This window comes from Phyllopteryx taeniolatus, chromosome 2 (assembly GCF_024500385.1).
Source record: "Phyllopteryx taeniolatus isolate TA_2022b chromosome 2, UOR_Ptae_1.2, whole genome shotgun sequence".
NCBI lineage: Eukaryota > Metazoa > Chordata > Actinopteri > Syngnathiformes > Syngnathidae > Phyllopteryx > Phyllopteryx taeniolatus.
The window spans coordinates 24,462,962-24,482,539 of NC_084503.1; the positions used below are offsets into that span (position 1 = coordinate 24,462,962).

Sequence of the window (19,578 nt, forward strand, 5' to 3'; positions counted from 1 at the left end):
CTGTCTTTATGAAAGCTCACTTTTTTCTTTATCTGATCTAATAAGTAAATGTTATTCATATAGAGCTTTCAAGAAGAGGACTCACGCTGTGCTTTACATAGCATAAGAGTACAGGCTGTCCCAAAAATCACAACACACTTCCTGTTTTTGATTTTGTTTCAGGCATCATTTGACAATTTACAGCTTGGGTTTTGGATTGTTTATAAGCTTATGATTCCCTTGCCCGTGGCTCGCCAATTGACATTGGTGCACTGTTGCAAATTGTCGCCTAGCAAGATGTTTTTCTGTCTCCAACTGCAGTTCATACCAGTTTGAGAACCTTTACGGCCGGCACGTTGCTCCAATGCATAGTACAATTTAAGCTATCAATAGCAAGTTGGCCGAACTTGGTTCTTGGCTAACCACACAGCGGAAGGTCTCCCTCCTACTACCACTACTGATGAAAACACCAACTTCTAGAGCAGGCGTTTGCGCAAAGCCAGGGAAGGTCTACCTGGAAGACTGCACTTGAACTCAGCATTAATAAAAACTCAATTCAACGAAGCGAGTGATAAATCTTTACCCGTACTAGGTTATTCAAAGACTGCAAGCGGAAGATTATGATGCTCGTGCGGAAATGTGTGGATCACTCCTCCACAATCACCAAAACAACCTTCAACTCTTGGAAGACTAGTCACTAGTCTTTAGTTATGAGTCTAGCTTTTATCTCTCTGGTCAAGTAATGCGCACCCATGTATAATACGCACGCCCAAAGTTGACCTAAAAATTCCGTAATATTTTTTACAATGCATGACTTTGCTTCTACCCATAGGATCAAAACATAAAGTATTATCTGTATTTTGTTAGTTTTTTCAAAGAATTATTCTAAAGTTAAGCAATTTATTTGAACACGTAATCCAGTTTTTAATTTACTGGCTCTTATTTTGAAATTCACAGCCCTACTTTTATTTAGTGAATTAGAAAACACACAGTTGCACTCATATGTTTGATTACCCAGGCAGAATTTGTAAGATGGGTACAATTCGTTAAAGAAAACACATTTAATTTAATTTTAATTTAGCGGCACGGTGGCCGACTGGTTAGAGCGTCAGCCTCACAGTTCTGAGGTGCGGGGTTCAATCCCCGTCCCCGCCTGTGTGGAGTTTGCATGTTCTCCCTGTGCCTGCATGGGTTTTCTCCGGGCACTCCGGTTTCCTCCCACATCCCAAAAACATGCATTAATTGGAGACTCTAAATTGCCCGTAGGCATGACTGTGAGTGCGAATGGTTGTTTGTTTCTATGTGCCCTGCGATTGGCTGGCAACCAGTTCAGGGTGTACCCCGCCTCCTGCCCGATGACAGCTGGGATAGGCTCCAGCACGCCCGCGACCCTAGTGAGGAGAAGCGGCTCAGAAAATGGATGGATGGATGGATGGGATTCAAATTAAACGGTCAAGCATTTCAGAAAAGAATTATCATTAAAACAAAACATAACCACAAATAAATTAATGATGGTTGTTGTTCATTCATCAGTCATATTTCACAAATTCTGCCAGGGTATGTAAATGAGAATAACTGTACATATATGCAGTCATACATCCCCCCTGTCATATTGGAATGAAAGTGTAGGCTACACATTCTTTTATAACCACTAGGTGGCGGTGGCATTTTGGAATGAAAGTGTACAGTTTTTTATAACCACTAGATGGCGGCATACATTTATAAAATGTGATTTTTTTTTTTCCATTTGCCCCTTTACCTATGTATAATGTGCACTATTGACTTATGACAATTTTTTGGGGGGCTGGGGGGATGCGCATTATACACGAGAAATTATGGTAAATCAAATGTTGGGAAAATCAAAGGCAGTAGAAATTCTTCAGCATGAATGAGACTCTCTGAAGCTAGTGGTTTGGTGTTCAATTTTATTCAACTGGGATGATTGGACCATTTTTCTTCCACAGTGCATCAGGTGACAACGACCACTGACACCTTTGATGACACTTTTCAAACTGGGGTTGAACTACAGTCGGGGACAGAAAATATTCTTGCCAGAGGGCAATATTGTAATGTTGCTCTAATGTTGATTGGTGAGCCATGGGCAAACAACCAATATTCTTACTAAATTTCAAAGCTTAAGCTGTTAAATGCTGCTCTGAACTATACCTGAAATGAAATGAAAAAAGGTATAGTGACTTTTGGGCATATGAGGCATTACCCAATTTAGGGGAATGCACTGCAAGGCTTTATGTCCGTTGCATTCGCCACGTTATTCGTCAACTTGGTTATGAAGTGCTGCATCCACCATTATTATTTTGTCTTTAGGGGCTCACTGTTCTCTTCATACTATGGGCCGGGCCACTTGAGAATATGTAGCCGCTCACCTTGCTGCAACGTCCTAGCTCCTGAGGGGTTTGGTGACCAGTGATTTTTATGCATGAGGCAGGACCTCAAAACACGGTCATTTCCTATGGACAAGAACTTTGGGGTAAAAGGTGTTCTGTAATTCTTGGTCCTTTGGGCATTTGGATGAAAGCGCGCTACAGACAAGTTATGAAGACACCTAGGATCTGTTTTAAGAAGATGGGAACGTAACGGACAGGTGACGCCATGGCCAAGAGCGAGGCGAAGCATAACACGGGAAGTGAAGCAGGAACTGCAGGTCAAACGTGTTTGGTGGTGGAAGCCCCTCCGGACCTCCTGCTTGGCTCGCTCTAGTCAAAGCTTCCTCTGTGAGGCCAAGCTCTGATGTTTCCCCAGAGGCCGGCGCCCTGGAAGAGTGTGGTGGACTGGCAGGGCAAATAAACAGCCAAGGAGAAGGTGTTGGAGGAGGTCTTGGTGTGTAACAACTTCACACAAGAATAGCACACACGCGCATCTAATTATGAAGCAATACCAGAGAGGATGTAACACACTGCTCTTGGGGGAAAAAAGATTTGATAAAAATCATGTTGGTTGGCTTTCATGTGTAAATAATCATGGTTGGAAAAATACACAAATACAAATCAGATGTCCAATACAATAAATTATTTTCAAACAAATCTGTAGTGAAGATATGGAGTTAACCATGTGTAGTGAAATGCAATCAAATTTAAAAATTTTATTAAAAAAAACCACAGAAATAATAAGATAAAATAACAATTGTAAAAATGTATGACATTTATGTAGTCAAATTATATATAGCTGATTTTGGCTGCTTGTATCCAGGATCTTCTCCTTTCTTGATGACCCACAGCTCGTGACCATAGGAGTGGGTAGAAACGTAGATCACTCAGTAAATCAAGAGCTTCACTGCAGACGCTGCACTGATCCGCAAGTTGATCTTCTGCTCCATTCTTTCCTCACTTGTGAACAAGACCCCAAGATACTTGATCTCCTCCACTTGGTGCAGGATCTCTTCCTCGACCTGGAGAGGGCACTCCACCCTTTTCCGACTGAGGACCACGGCCTGAGATTTGGAGGTGCTGATTTTCGTCCCAGCCGCTTCAAAATCAGCTGGGAACTGTTCCAGTGAGGGTTGGAGATCACGGCTTGATGAAGCCGTCAGAACCACACCATCTGCAAAAGCAGCCATGTGATACAAATATCATCAAACCAGACCCCCTCAACAACCCGGCTGCGCCTAGAAATTCTGTCCATAAAGGTAAGGAACAGAATCGGTGACGAAGGGCAGCCTTGGGGGAGTCCAACCCTCACTAGAGACGAATCCGACTTACGGCTGGCAATGCGCACCAGACTCTCACACCGGTTGTACAGGAACCGAACAACCCTTATTAAGAGTTACAATATTCCATACTCACAGAGCAACCCCCACATGATCCCCCGAGGGACACGGTCAAACGCTTTCTCCAAGTTCTCCAAGTCCAAAAAGCACATATAGACTGGCTGGGCGAACTCCCATGCACCCTCGTGATCCCTGGAACATACCCCTCCTGTCCCCCTTATTCTTCTCTTTCACCACCCCGGTCTGCCAATCTAGAGGCACTGTCTCTGATGTCCACGTGATGTTGCAGAGGCGTGTCAGCCAAGTCAGCCTCACCACATCCAGAGCCTTTAGGAACATCCACCCCTGGGGCTGTGCTACCGAGGAGCTTTTAAACCACGTCAGTGACTTCAACCCAAAAAAATGGGACAACCCGCCTCAGAGTTCCCAGACTCTTCTTCCTCATACGAAGGGGTGTCGATGGAATTGAGGAGGTCTTTTCGGCCCACCCACTCACAATGTCCTGAGCTAAGATCACAAGCAGCCCGTCCCCACTATACACAGTGTTGATGGTGCACTGCACGCCGGATGGTGGACCAAAATTTCCTCGAAACGGTCCGGAAGGTGTTCTCCAGGGCCTCCCCGACCTCCTCCTCCCATGCCCGAGTTTTTGCCTCAGCGACCTGCAAAGCTGCATTCCGCTTGGCCACCCGGTACCCATCAGATGCCTACAGGCCAAAAAGGCCTCCTTCTTCAGCTTGATGGCATCCCTTACCGCTGGTGGTCACCAACATGTTAGGGGATTTCTGCCACGACAGGCAGCGACCACCTTACAGCCACAGCTCCGGCCGCCTCAACAATGGAGAGCCCATGGGAAGGGGAACCCACATTGCCTCCTTGGCCCTTGCCTGGCTGGGCCCCATTGCTGCAGGACCGGCCACAAGGGGCTTGCCATCGAGCTCCACCTCCAGGCCTGGCTCCAGAGGGGGGCCCTGGTGACACATGTCTGGGAGAGTAAAAAACGGTGTCCATTTATTGTCATCGACATAGAGGGTCTTTGAGCGTGCTTTGTCTGGTCCCTCACCTCGGACGTCTTTGTCATGGGTGTCATGGGTGACCCTACCAACTTAGGTCCTAGGATCATTGGGAAGCACAAACCCCTCCATCACAATAAGGTGAAGGCTCAAGGAAAATATAATAATATATTTATTTGCAAAATAAATATAAAAAAATATATCCCCAAAAATATTTCATGAGGAGAATTAAGTGTACTGTACCCTTGAGAAATTTTTTTATATTTTCATAATACAATACAATTTTATGTTTTTGTATGTTTAATTGTTTGTTGAATTGTATATAATATGTTAACTATAGGCGGCACGGTGGATGACTGGTTAAAGCGTCAGCCTCACAGTTCTGAGGACCCGGGTTCAATCCCCGGCCCCGCCTGTGTGGAGTTTGCATGTTCTCCCCGTGCCTGCGTGGGTTTTCTCCGGGCACTCCGGTTTCCTCCCACATCCCAAAAAACATGCATGAATTGGAGACTCTAAATTGCCCGTAGGCATGACTGTGAGTGTGAATGGTTGTTTGTTCCTATGTGCCCTGCAATTGGCTAGCAACCAGTTCAGGGTGTACCCTGCCTCCTGCCCGATGACAGCTGGGATAGGCTCCAGCACGCCCGCGACCCTAGTGAGGAGAAGCGGCTCAGAAAATGGATGGATGGATGTTAATTATAGGCGGCACGGTGGACGACTGGTTAGAACGTCAGCCTCACAGTTCTGAGGACCCGGGTTCAATCCCCGGCCCCGCCTGTGTGAAGTTTGCATGTTCTCCCCGTGCCTGCGTGGGTTTTCTCCGGGTACTCCTGTTTCCTCCCACATCCCAAAAACATGCATTAATTGGAGACTCTAAATTGCCCGTAGGCATGACTGTGAGTGAGAATGGCTCTTTGTTTCTATGTGCCCTGCGATTGGCTGTACCCCGCCTCCTACCCGATGACAGCTGGGATAGGCTCCAGCGCGCCCGCGACCCTAGTGAGGAGAAGCGGCTCAGAAAATGGATGGATGTTAACTATAGCTGGGATCGGCTCCAGCATGCCCGCGACCCTTGTGAAGAGAAGTGGTACAGAAAATGGATGGATGGATGAAATATGAAATTACAAATTAGAATCAAGAAATTGTGCAGATATTAATGAAATCAAATTAAATACATATTGTATTTAAGAGAGATGTAATAAGCAGAATAAAGTAATTAATTGCATCCTTGAGAAATGTGCAATTTCAATGTAACAAAATAAATCAATAAAATAGATAATAAACTAAATAAAGACAATCAATAAATGTTGTTTCTACACAAACAAATGGATATAATAAACTGAATAATGACAAGTGATAAATGTACTTGTCACATTACACATTAAATTAAATTAAATACACATTAAAGTATAAATAAAATATAATAGAACAAAGCAAATTGATAATCTTTGACAGCATGATTAAAAAAATGCTTAATCTTGTATTTTCATTTATATATATATTTTAACACCATCATCATGTATGGATTTAACAGAGACATCTTTGAAGGGACAGCTGTAGTGTTGCAACTACAGGGGGATCACACTCCTCAGCCTCCCTGGTAAGGTCTATTCAAGGGTGCTGGAGAGGAGGGTCCGTCGGGAAGTCAAATCTCAGATTCAGGAGGAGCAGTGTGGTTTTTGTCCTGGCCGTGGAACAGTGGACCAGCTCTACACCCTTGGCAGGGTCCTCAAGGGTGCATGGGAGTTCGCCCAACCAGTCTACATGTGTTTTGTGGACTTGGGGAAGGGGTTCGACCGTGTCCCTCGGGGAGTGCTGTGGGGGGTGCTTCAGGAGAATGGGGTACTGAACCCCCTGATACAGGCTGTTCGATCCCTGTACGACCGGAGTCAGAGTTTGGTCCGCATATCCAACAGTAAGTCGGACTCGTTCCCGGTGAGGGTTGGACTCCGCCAAGGCTGCCCTTTGTCACCGATTCTGTTCATAACCTTTATGGACAGAATTTCAAGGTGCAGCTGAGGCGTAGAGGGGTCCGGTTTGATGGCCTCAGTATTGCATCTCTGCTTTTTGCAGATGATGTGGTTCTGCTGGCTTCATCAAGCCGTGATCTCGAACTCTCACTGGAGCAGTTCGCAGCTGAGTGTGAAGCGGCTGGGATGAAGATCAGCACCTCCAAATGTGAGACCATGGTCCTCAGTCGGAAAAGGGTGGCGTGCCCTCTCCAGGTTGGGGATGAGATCCTGCCCCAAGTGGAGGAGTTCAAGTATCTTGGGGTCTTGTTCACAAGTGAGGGAAGAATGGAACGGGAGATCAACAGGCGGATCGGTCCAGCGTCTGCAGTGATGCAGACTTTGTATCGGTCCGTTGTGGTAAAGAAGGAGCTAAGCCAAAAGGCGAAGCTCTCGATTTACCGGTGGATCTTCGTTCCTACCCTCACCTATGGTCACGAGCTGTGGGTCGTGACCGAAAGAACGATCCCGGACACAAGCGGCCGAAATGAGTTTCCTCCGAAGGGTGACCAGGCTCTCCTTTAGAGATCGGGTGAGAAGCTCGGTCATCCGGGAGGATTTCAGAGTAGAGTCGCTGCTCCTCCACATCGAGAGGAGCCAGATGAGGTGGCTGGGGCATCTGCTTCGGATGCCTCCCGGACGCCTCCCCGGTGAGGTGTTCCGGGCATGTCCCACCGGGAGGAGACCCCGGGGACGACCCAGGACACTATATATATATATATATATATATATAGTATAAATAAACCTACCGTTTATTCAACATTTTAATATTTGATCCATCTTTTTAAGGGTCAGAGAGGCCTGTTGAGCTATCACATCTTTTGCAGCACACACACAAACACGGACCGACATGTATGCAGAGATTTTTCCGACTTTTTTGACCGACTGGTTAGCACGTCTGCCTCACAGTTCTGGGGACCGGGGTTCAAATTCCGGCCCCACCTGTGTGGAGTTTGCATGTTCTCCCTGTGCTTGTGTGGGTTTTCTCCGGGCACTCCAGTTTCCTCCCACATCCCAAAAACATGCGTGGTCGGTTGATTGAAGACTCTAAATTGCCCATAGGTGTGAATGTGAGTGCGAATGGTTGTTTGTTTATATATGCCCTGCGATTGGCTGGCGACCGGTTCAGGGTGTACCCCGACTCTCGCCCAAAGTTAGCTGGGATAGGCTCCAGCACGCCCGCGAGGATAAGCGGTAAAGAAAATGGATGGATGGATTTCTGTTTCACAAAATGGCCAACTTCCTGTTAAATTTTAAATGCTTTTCTTGCGTCCTGTTACTATTGAGATATACATACTATTTTGTGTCAGTTGGGGAAACTGGTCTCGGTGGCAGAATTTTTTAAATCACTTTCTAGGGGACACTACTATTTGGGGGGTGGTATTGAAAATCCCTAAAATGTATTTATTATTTTCACCAGGATACTCATGTTTCCAAACATTGATGATTTTTTTTGGGCATGTTAAGGCTGCCCAAAAGGCAACTTAAAAAATGGAAAGAAAAGGAAGAAAAAGCGCAACAACTCAGTAAAGTTGTAATATTAAGAGGAGTAAAAGGTTGGAATAAGCATATGCAAGTCATAAGTATGTCTCAAGTCCAAACCTTGAAGTTTCAAGCAAGTCCCAATTTATCCTGGCAAAAGTCTCTCTCACTCTACTACTCGCTGTTGTATTCTCCACGCCATGTGAGATTAGTCACCTTTAGAATAAACGAGGCATTGCGTGGCTCAAACAAATCTGCTGTCTGTTCCCGGCAACACATCACGCTAGCTGGCCGAGGAGCGAAAAGGAAGATTTAAAATCGTTCAACAAACAAGCAGCACAAATCCCTTTCTGTGATGGATGTCAAGGGGGCAAGAGTTGCCGTTTGTGAGTGATGACAACGACTGTCTACACGCTAAACTGACCTTTCGGGGGGGTGTTGCATGGGGGGGTCTTGAACATCTCATCGCTAACCTTTAACGCCGCCATCACTCCGGGGTCCAGGTGCCAAAACCAGCAGAGCACCGCTGCAGGAGACGGGTTCCAGAGCTTGAACTGGATCACTTTATGCTGAAGATGAGGGCTAAAAGGCTCACAGTTATGTGTTTTTGTGATTTATACAGGCAGGGAATGTGTTACAAAGAAAATTTGTTATCGCATCCTGAAAAGAAGCCAAGAAGCTCCAATATTTCCAAAAGTAGACATCAGGAGCAAAATACATATATAGAAACGTTTGCAGCTCTTCATGGGGTATAGGTACTGAGCCCAACCATGAATAGCAAAATGTTCATAATTGTCCATATTAATAGTTTCAATGAACGCTGGGCTACCCGTGACCCTAGTGAGGATAAGCGGTGTAGAAAATGGATGGATGGATGGATTGATTTCAGTGCTCTGATATCAATTAAGTAGAAATACACAAATAATTAAAGGTAAATTTTGATAATTTAGAAATATTTATTTTTGATGCCAAGTAAACATGTCAGATGTCACATCACATTTTTAAGCAATACAATATCTGAAAACAAAAATGTTCACATAACTTATTTGTGCACCTTGAATACAAAGTAAAACCAAAACAAAACATGACAGCTGTGTATGAACACTGAAATGTAAAATTCATCTAAACTTAAATCATGTTTATTTTATATATACTTTAAGTGTTATAGAGAGCAGCAAACAGGAATAGGTGAGTTTTTCAGCAAGTAACAGTGGATAGGTTAAAAAATATGACTGGGTGAAATTGTAAATAGCAGGGGATTCACTGTACTGATGTGGTGAAGAATGTAGTCCTTCTTGTGCTATTGTCGACACTACAGAATAAGATCAGGTTTATGCTCTGTTTGGGAAGTAAGATAAGATAAGATAACCTTTATTAGTCCCACATTTGGGAAATCTTCAGCATTTCAGCAGCAATAGTGGATACACGAAATAAAAAATAGCATGCAAGGAGGACACAGGACATATACCTATTGTACAGTATGTGGTCAAGCAGCTTAACGTAGCATACATTCTACACCTGTACACAGTGCAGAGAAAAGAGAGGGTCATGTAGTGTTTTTTTTATACAAAGGTTATACACTTCCATGAATTTCCAGAAGACAGAGAAGATGTTGGTGCAAAAAAGAAGCACATTGCACAAAATAAAAAAAACTCAAACTATTGTCTGTGCCTAAACTATCTAATGTTTTTGGTAGTATACTCGAAGGAGCGGCAGAATCTCTCCTTCACACAGTGCAGATGTAAAACTTTGTCACTCACACTATGTAGCTGTGCAGTGCTGTCATAATGTCCTGGAGCGGGCGGGCAGAGTTGCCCAGCATACAGTAGATGACAGTTTAGCCACTATCTTCCTGTCGCCCACTTTGTCCATCGAGTCCAGGGAGCAGCCCGGGACAGAGATGGCCCTCTTCACCTGTTTGTTCAGCTTCTTTTTAATATACCACCTGTCCAGCAGACCACTCCATAAAAGATAACCGAGTCATCTTTCTTTGCCATTGCCTTCTTTTTCTTGAAAATTCTGACTTAGTAGACCAGTTCAAGTTACAAAAGTCCCCTGTCGTCTGTTCAATTCAAAGTAAGATTGTCTTTGAGCATCCTACTCAGAGGTTCTGCTTTTGGGCATATACCTCTACTTTTTTTGGGGTCCTTGGAGTACAATAACGCAGTATGTCGTCGTGTTGATTGTATATGTAGGGATAGAATTGGGCTCCCACAGTATGCAGTCTAGAATGGATGGATGGATGGTACTAATAGGCCCTTTTGTCCTAAGAAAAAGAAAACCTCATTCATGCTGGGATCTCATATTTATGTGATACTACATCAGAATCATATCCAAGCCTTTAATGGCCCAAAGGCAAGATAGGGAGGAATAATTGGTTTAAGTACATTTGTTTTATTAAGGTGTCAGTCCCAATATGTATGTATGGGCTTTTTTAAAAGACACAAAATAATTGTTTGCAAATGTATTTTTGCAGACCCCCAAGCTACGCCTGGCGGCCCCAGTTTGGGCACCACTGGTGTAGATTTGACCTTGAGAGATACAATTGGACGATCTGTTCGCACCCAAAAAGTGTGTAGGAACATCAGTCCATAAGACCAACTGGAAGTCCTTAAGACCAGATGGTAGTCCATGCTCAAGGCGGTTGACAATGTAAAGATTTAGCGTTGACAGTTCTGAGTTGACCGTAACCAGAAGCAGGCATTAGCACTCCATTAAGCAATCTTGTCAAATAAGCACCAAGGAGAGAATGACCGTCGGACTGGGGTGGAAGTGGAGGCTAAATACTCTGTGGTATAAGGACCGTCAATTCTGAATTGGATGAGGGTCTGCAGCATGTTCCAGGAATTATGCCAAAGCAGAAATCCGAAGAAGCGCAAACGTACTCCGCGGAACCCTCAAACATGAAGACACACTTCCTACACACTTACACGCACACACACACACACACACACACACAGACACACACACACACATACACTCGTCAGTGTGTTCTGGGGGCCTGCTTCCTGTCTATTCAACATACTTTCACACAGCAAAACAAAAACACACGGGTCAGAGTCTCCTGCTGCCCTCATCTGCTCGTCCAGACACTCCGGCTTCCTCTGTGCTCTCCACCAGGTGCACCCATGGGACATGTGCAGATGTTGATGCAGAATTGCTAGCTGACAGGCTGCCGGTTCGCTACGTATACAGCGTTGCCACGCTATGTCATCGTTTACGCTTTCGCTACTCTATATCGTGGAAAGCAAGACAAAGGTGATTCCATATCAGCACCCTTTTGTCCATTTCATTCAAATTGTACTTTATTTTCCCCTTCCATTTGGTTAGGTTTTTGGCTTTGACATGATAGGGTTATCGCTTCAGAAGCAGAGGTGGGTAGTAACACATTACATCTCAAGTCCCTTAAATGCAACCTTCCTAGCTCCTCGATCCTTTGATCAACTAGGTTAAATCGAGGGATGTCTGATTTACCCTCCGCGGATGTCCCGTAGCTCCTCGATGGTGACGTTTAAAATGGACGCGCACCAGCTGGATTGTAAACGGAGCAGAACTTCAAAATAAATAGTTCATCTTCTGTTTTCGTCATTCCTTCATTACTGTAGGGGTGGCAGAGGACAAGCCGCGTTTGGGATCACGATCACGATCGTCTTTGCATCTGCAAAGTTGTAAAGAGTAACTGTGTTGATTATATTTGACTTTAATCTAACCACACTTAATATACTGTATGAAGCATAAAGTGGACATTTGCGGTGATAGTAATAATTTAGCCACGCTGACGATTCATATGTGGCATATGTCAATGACGTGACATCATCTTTAGTAGACGTCTCCATGAAATGACGTCATCGTGGAACGACTGTCTTATTTCTCCCAAACATTCGTACCTCCTCCTGCCTCGCTCCTCTTTCAATATTCTGCTTCCGTGATAGAATTTCTGGGGGGGAGGAACTAGCATGTAAACAGAGGAGCTAGGACCTAGGAAGTTCCAAATATAGAAATGAGATGCCCCCAATTTCCTCAGCCTCACACAGAAAGTTTTCAAAATGACTAATTTCCGTGAAACCTGGTAAAAACTACAGAAAAGAAAAGCTATGTAATCTCTGCCTGCTGGGCCTATTGTGCTGTTTCATAAGTGTAAACAAAGAACGTTCATTTAAGAACATTTCTTGGAACAGAATTAGCAATTTATGTTATTTTATCAATACTGAATGTATTTTGTTTCAGTTAAAGTGAGATTGATGGGCAATATCTGAATTTGCATATTCCCATTTATTTGACATCTTTGTCTCCTTGATGTTCATGCTTTGATTATTTAAAAAATAAATCAGAAGTTACTCAGAAATTGAGCAGTTTTTTTTCCACGGCATACTTACTCAAGTAATTATTTGGAGGACTACATTTAACTCGCAGTTTACTTGAGTAATATTACTCTTAAGTAACTGTACTCTTACTTGAGTACAATTTGTGGCTACTCTTGTCAAGTCATGGGCAGAGCAACTCAGTGAGGGGGAAGTGTTATGTAAACAAGCCATCACCCATCCATCCATCCATTTTCTGAGCCGCTTCTCCTCACTAGGTTCGCGGGCGTGCTGGAGCCTATCCCAGCTGTCATCGGGCAGGAGGCGGGGTACACCCTGAACTGGTTGCCAGCCAATCGCAGGGCACATACAAACAAACAACCAGTCGCACTCACAGTCATGCCTACGGGCAATTTAGAGTCTCCAATTCATGCATGTTTTTGGGATGTGGGAGGAAACCGGAGTGCCCGGAGAAAACCCACGCAGGCACGGGGAGAACATGCAAACTCCACACTGGCGGGGCCGGGGATTGAACCCGGGTCCTCAGAACTGTGAGGCTGACGCTCTAACCAGTCGGCCACCGTGCCGCCACAAGCCATCACAATCTGTCAAATTTCAGAATGACATTTTAGGACATAGGTGTCAAACTCAAGGCCCGGGGACCAGATGTGGCCCCGCCACATCATTTTCTGCGGCCTGTGAAAGCAAATCATATGCATCTACTTCGTGTTTTTTGCTAAAATCTGCTCCAAAATTAATAATGTTGAAATTACAAGCATTTTTTTTATGACCAAACCACTTTTTACAATAAATTAAACAAAAGTTGAACAAATTGTTTTCCTTGGCTCCATGTTTCAAAACTAGTTATTGATAATGAAAAAAAAATTATGTAATAATATGATGAGGTCATTACACTTTTACTGTATTTGGTTTCATGGTCATAACGGCCCTCTAAGAGGAACCATAACTACAGTGTGGCCTGTGACAAAATGAGTTTGACACCCCTGGTTTAGGAGATGGACAGCTCACGAAAGATTTGCTTGGTTAAGTGATTTCACAACTGATGGGTGAGCAGACACTCCAGAGACACAACTATTTGTTTGAAAGCTATCAAAAAGTCACTTTCACATAATATGTTCCTTTTTCAACGGTTCTGGAGCAAATTATTTACAATACTCCCAAAAGTACATCTTTTCTTGCAACGATCTGATATTTTAGGATGTTGAACAGTTCTTGACTGGGCCTCACAGCAACAAAGGTTTAACATGATTGTGTCTTCACTTGAAAATGGCAGATCTGCCCCCAAACTAGCAAAATTGAGACGAGCTCACTCACAGACACATTTTGGGAAATAGGCAGCACACCAGAAAAACAATTACTTTGTTATTTAATTGGACACTTGATGGGTGTGAAGACCTAACTATCTGTAAATATAATTGTGTGTGATTCTTCCTCAAAGGCTCAGCTTTTAGGATCATACCTGTAACTTTTTTAGTCCTGGAAACGATTTAAACCGTTACTTTGGAGACCAAAAGAGGGGTCCTCAGTTTACAAAAGAGTTCCCTTCCTGCGGTGTCGACGTAAACCAAATTTGAACGTAAGTCGTAGCACTTTGTAGTCTATCACAAACCTAAGATAGCGCAGTAATAAAGTTATAATTACGGTAAATATTTGAATGACAAAAACTTTAAGGCCATCAGTGGAAAACAAACAAATGAAAAACCTACAGATGTTCTATGAGGAGCCGGAACTATGTAAATGAACACAATTGTGACATCACAATACAGCAAAATTTTGAACGGCTTGCTCACAGAGACTTTTAGAGAAATAGGCAGCACACAAAAGATTTACTTGGTTTTGGCATTTAACACTTGATGGGTAGGCAGGCACTCAAGAGATCTAACTCTTTTTATACAAGCTATTAAAAAGTCCCTTTTACATAAAGCAACCCTTTTAAAGGGTTCTGGAGCAAATTCTCTCCCCCCAAAAGTAGTTATTTCCTCGCAATAATCTCTATTTTAGGATGTTGAACAGTTCCTGACTTGGCCTCACAGCGCGCATGTCTTGTAGAAGTGAGCTCATCCGTAATAAAGAGCAATTTCGGTCTGTCTTAATGTCGCTTGTAACATCAGAATCACACCGACTGGAATCTTCATGTCACGTAACCTTGCGTTCACTTTAATCCAAGCGTCGTAAAAGGTATGAGTTTCTCCCGCGGGACCTGGCTCCCATCTGCAAGTCATTACCTCCGCTGACTGATTTGTCGACGGACTCAATGAAGTAGTGACAATTTTCATCTTAACTTTCACCCACCTGTCTCCACCTCGGTTTGGGATTAAAGCGGCCGAATCATCTGGATCTCATCAGTTCAGGCCTGTCTCAGAGGTTTATGGGTGATTATTCACTCTGGGGGGAGAGATGGGGGGAGGGGGGGTTGGGGGGGGGGGGGGGTTGGTCTGTGTTGATGATTTAGAGTGACGCTGCATAGAGCCTGCAGATGAATAAAAAGTGACTTGTGGAACCACGCAGACCGCTAAGTTGCACACTTTTGTTAGCCGTTTCCTCCCCTCTTGTGTGGTATTTGTTGTGTGGTCATGCCCCTTCAGTCATTTCCTCTTATGATGTGCGTAACACATGTTGGGCCACATGTGACAAATGCCGTAAATCACGATAAGGGGATAATGGCTTCCATGAATGAATTAAAATGGCGCTGAAGGAAAGTATTTTTAAAAGCAATATACTATAGACGTTTACAAGCGTTTGTATTATTTGTGGTGTACAAAAAAAGAGCATTAGCGCCACACTCAAAAAGTGGGACACAAACTACATTTCCAAAAAAAATTATGAAAGTAAAGTCATGTTCCCAGCTGACTTCGGGCGAAAGGCGGACTACACCCTGTATTGGTCACCAGTCAGTCGCAGGGCACATATAGACACGGACAACCATTCGCACTCACATTCACACCGTCACTGAATGGGAACGGAACCCACGCTGCCAAGTCAGGCGACTGTACCACCACACCATCAGCAATTGCCACTTCCTTATTGATAATTACTTGGCCCATTTCTACCACTGCAGTGTGCCATCAAGCCATCAAGCTACTTTATGGTTACAACTAAACTAAACTAAAAAAAAAAAAAAAAAAAACATCTTCCCTGGAGTATTATGTGTTGTGTGTTAATTGGACATCAGTATCAGTGGCGTGTGCATGTCCATGCAGCGTAAGTAGCGAGGCAGCAGCAAAGCGGATGGCTCCGCCGCCCCACGCCAATCCGCCGGCGGCTAGAGTGACCGGCGATGGTGCACCCGAGGCGGCCACGACAGCTCGCCACTGGCCGGTTGAATTTCAACAGAGGCAAAGGAGGGGAAAATTGTCCCAATGCCATTACGCCAGGGCTCAGAGATTGCCTGGCCGCCACAGAGTGCTTCTCTGCGGCCCGAAGGCATGTATTTGATTGACAGCTGAATGTTCTGGGAGGTGGGGTTTTCAGATAATTCAGCGACACGCCCACAACGCCTGACGGCTGAGAGAACCTCTCAATTCTTAAACATTTTGAAGCCTCATTTTACATACTTGCCGATTTGTTTATGCATTCAAAATTGGCAGGCTTTTTAACAATACTTTTTCTGTTGAGTTTCAAATTTACAAGGTATTTTTTGGATCAGTTTACTGGGCCTTTAAAAGTATAAAGTGAAGGGGAAGTCATAATATTTGTTTTTAAATGTTTTATGTACATAAGATTATTTATTTATTTATTTATTTTCTGGTAAAATAGTTTTGTATTAATTAATCTTACAAAAATATTGTCACTAAAAAAAACTGCCATGCTCAAAATTATTATTCTTTTTTAACTAAGAGAAAAAAGTAATGGGAATTAAGTTATATTATGTTATTTTTTTTCTTTAATTTATTATAGATTGCTATGTTTTTACGTATGAAATTTACAAATGCATTTTATTAAAAGAAAGTAAAAATCTAATTATTATGACTTCATTCTCATTTTTAAATCATAATTTGATGACTTTACTCTTGTATAATGCTTTATAAAGGTAAATGTATATATATATATATATATATATATATATATATATATATATATATATATATATATACATGTAAATGTTTTTCTGGTAATATTATAGCTTTATTCGCTAAAGAAAAATTCTCCTGATATTGCTACTTTAGATAGCATGGTGGAAGTGTTAACCCATCCACCTTTACAGCTTCATAAAAGTACAAGAAGTGAAATAAAATCATTCCATAAAACAAGGCAATAATCATTATTAAATTAAAAGCAAAGACTGCAGATAAAATATTTTCAGTTTTCATACTGTATATACAACGAACTGTTTTCAAGCTGCATTTAAATATTGTCACCAGGCCTCTCACATCTGGAAAAGTGTTCAAGATTTTAGCACTTCCTGAGGTTCTCACAGCCCAAGAAGCTTCAGATGACTCGAACATGTCAGAGATGTACTTTGGCACTAGAAGGGGTGGGCAAACTGGGGCCCGCGGGCCACATCCGGCCTGATGATCATTTCAATCTGGCCCGCCAAAGACTGGTACAAAATTGCCCAAATCATATCAAAATCATGACTACATTCATTCAACCTTGTCCTGTAATACCGAGTGGCTCCACCAGGTTGTGCTGTAATGCCCAGTGGTTCCACCAGGTAGCGCAGTAGGTATAGTGATACATTGACTTGACTTTGGCTGTTCTGTTTTTACTCTGCTAATGCTCTGAACCCTTCTTCAACCATGAGTGGGCCAAAGAAAAGAAAAGTTGACAGTGGGAGCCGAGTGTTTAATATAGAACGGACTACTAAAATACTTTTTCACTGAAGTCTGGTCAAAGGCAGTAATTTGTTAATTAATTTGTTAAGAAACCATTGCGGTTTTAGAGGAATACAACATCAGGCGTCACTTTTCTACCAAGCATGTTGATTATGCTAACAGCCAATCAACGCAGGAACTGATGGCTACGGCTCAGCGGTTAAAATTAAGCTTGCAGGCGCAGCAAAACACCTTTATCTGACAAACTGCCATCCAAGATTCAGTGATACAAGACCCTGAAACAGCGCCACGGGAGCTGCAGATGGAACTGATTGATCTCCAATGTGATAATGTTCAACTCTCAAACTGGATGACTTTTATGCTTTATTAAGCGCAGACAAAAGTTCCGAAAATGCGGAAGATGGCACAGAGGATGGTGGTGGTGTTTGGCTCTACATATGTGTGTGAACAGACTTTTAGTGTGATGAACACCAACAAAACATCCTACAGATCCCAGCTGAGTGATGAACACTTCAGATGTGCTCTGAGAATTGCCTCAACAAAACGAAAATCGGACTTTGATGCACTGGCAAAAAAAAAGGTCATCAACAAAAGAACACTGTTCCCATTCAAAGTAAATCTAAGTATTAACACTACAATGCCTTTGTGTGTGTGTGTGTGTGTGTTTATTTTTGATATGTAAGCATCTGGTCCTGGCTTGGCCCACCTGTCAAATTTTAAAAGTCAATGTGGCCCCTGAGCCAAAAGGTTTGCCCACGCCTGGCTAGACCATGAAGAGACGTGTACACAAGCAGAGCTGTTTTAAAGTCTATTCTCTGAGAGACAGGATGTCAGTGCAGCAACCTGAGTACTGGGCTATTTCCTGGTTTTAGTCAGGACTAGAGCAGCAGCATTCTGGATGTAGAGCTCATTCAGAGAGCCCAGTGAGCAGGCCGCTCCAGTCGCCTAACCTGCTGGAGACAAAAGCTTTCAACTCTTAAGTCAGGTTTAGACCCGATTCATTTGATTTTGGAAATGTGTTTTAATTTAAATGGTAAAATGCTGACGGTGTTCTTGATTTAGTCTGGCTGTAAAAATTCCGGTCTGAGTCCAATATTTATCAAAATGTTTTCTCCTAATATTATGACATTACTGCTGTATAATGTCAATATTTTTTTCTTGTAATTTCTTGAAATGTCATGACTTAATAATTGTATTTTTTATTTCATGAATATTATGACTTTGTTCTTGTAAATTAGTTTTTACTTATAATGTTGACTTCATTCTCGTATTCATTCTCTGTTTTTGCAACAATATTACAACTTTTTTATCATGACAAAATTGACGCATTGAAAAAGAAACAAGTGTACATCCATCCATATTTTGTTTATCCTCACTAGGGTCACGGGTGAGCTAGAGCCTATCCCAGCTGAGTTTGGGCGAGAGGCAGAGTAAACCCTGGAGTGTTCACCAGCCAACACATTTCGACAAACATCCATTCAAACTCACAGCAAACTCTAATCTAACATTAGGAGCATGTTTTTTGGAAAGCCAAACACAGAGAGAACATGGAAACCACACAACCTCAGAAGTGTGAAGCGGAAATGCTAACCAATCTTTCACCGTGCCACCATAAATGTACACTTATGTAAAAAAGGCAGTGACTTTATACCGGTGGAACGGTGGACGACTGGTTAGAGCGTCAGCCTCACAGTTCTGAGGACTGGGGTTCAATCCCCGGCCCCGCCTGTGTGGAGTTTGCACGTTCTCCCCGTGCCTGCGTGGGTTTTCTCCAGGCACTCCGGTTTCCTCCCACATCCCAAAAACATGCATGAATTGGAGACTCTAAATTGCCCGGAGGTGTGTATGTGAGTGCGAATGGTTGTTTGTTTGTATGTGCCCTGCGATTGGCTGGCAACCAGTTCAGGGTGTACCCCGCCTCCTGCCCGATGATGGCTGGGATGGGCTCCGGCACGCCCGCGACCCAGAAAATGAATGGATGGATGGATGGATGGATGGACTTTATACCCATACAATAAAATGCTTTTTCATCATACTATAATAATAATGTAATATGAATCCAATGATAATAATATGATTGTGTTTCATCATAATATTAAGCAAAGCAAAGCAAATTTATTTATATAGCCCATTTCATACACAAGGTAACTCAATGCGCTTTACATGATTAAAAACATTTAAAAACTAAGACAAAAAGTACAACAGAGAAAAAAGTACAATTAAAAGAGCGTACAGTGCAAGAAATATAATTTAAACGTGGAAATGCTCTAAAAA

At 43.1% G+C, this 19,578-nt stretch overlaps 1 protein-coding gene across 1 annotated transcript in view; it reads left to right on the forward strand.

Annotated features, from left to right (window-relative positions):
- The window catches only part of LOC133474124 (collagen and calcium-binding EGF domain-containing protein 1-like), a 51,752-nt gene that overhangs the window by 20,428 nt on the left and 11,746 nt on the right, over window positions 1-19,578 (forward strand). The window lies entirely within an intron of this gene.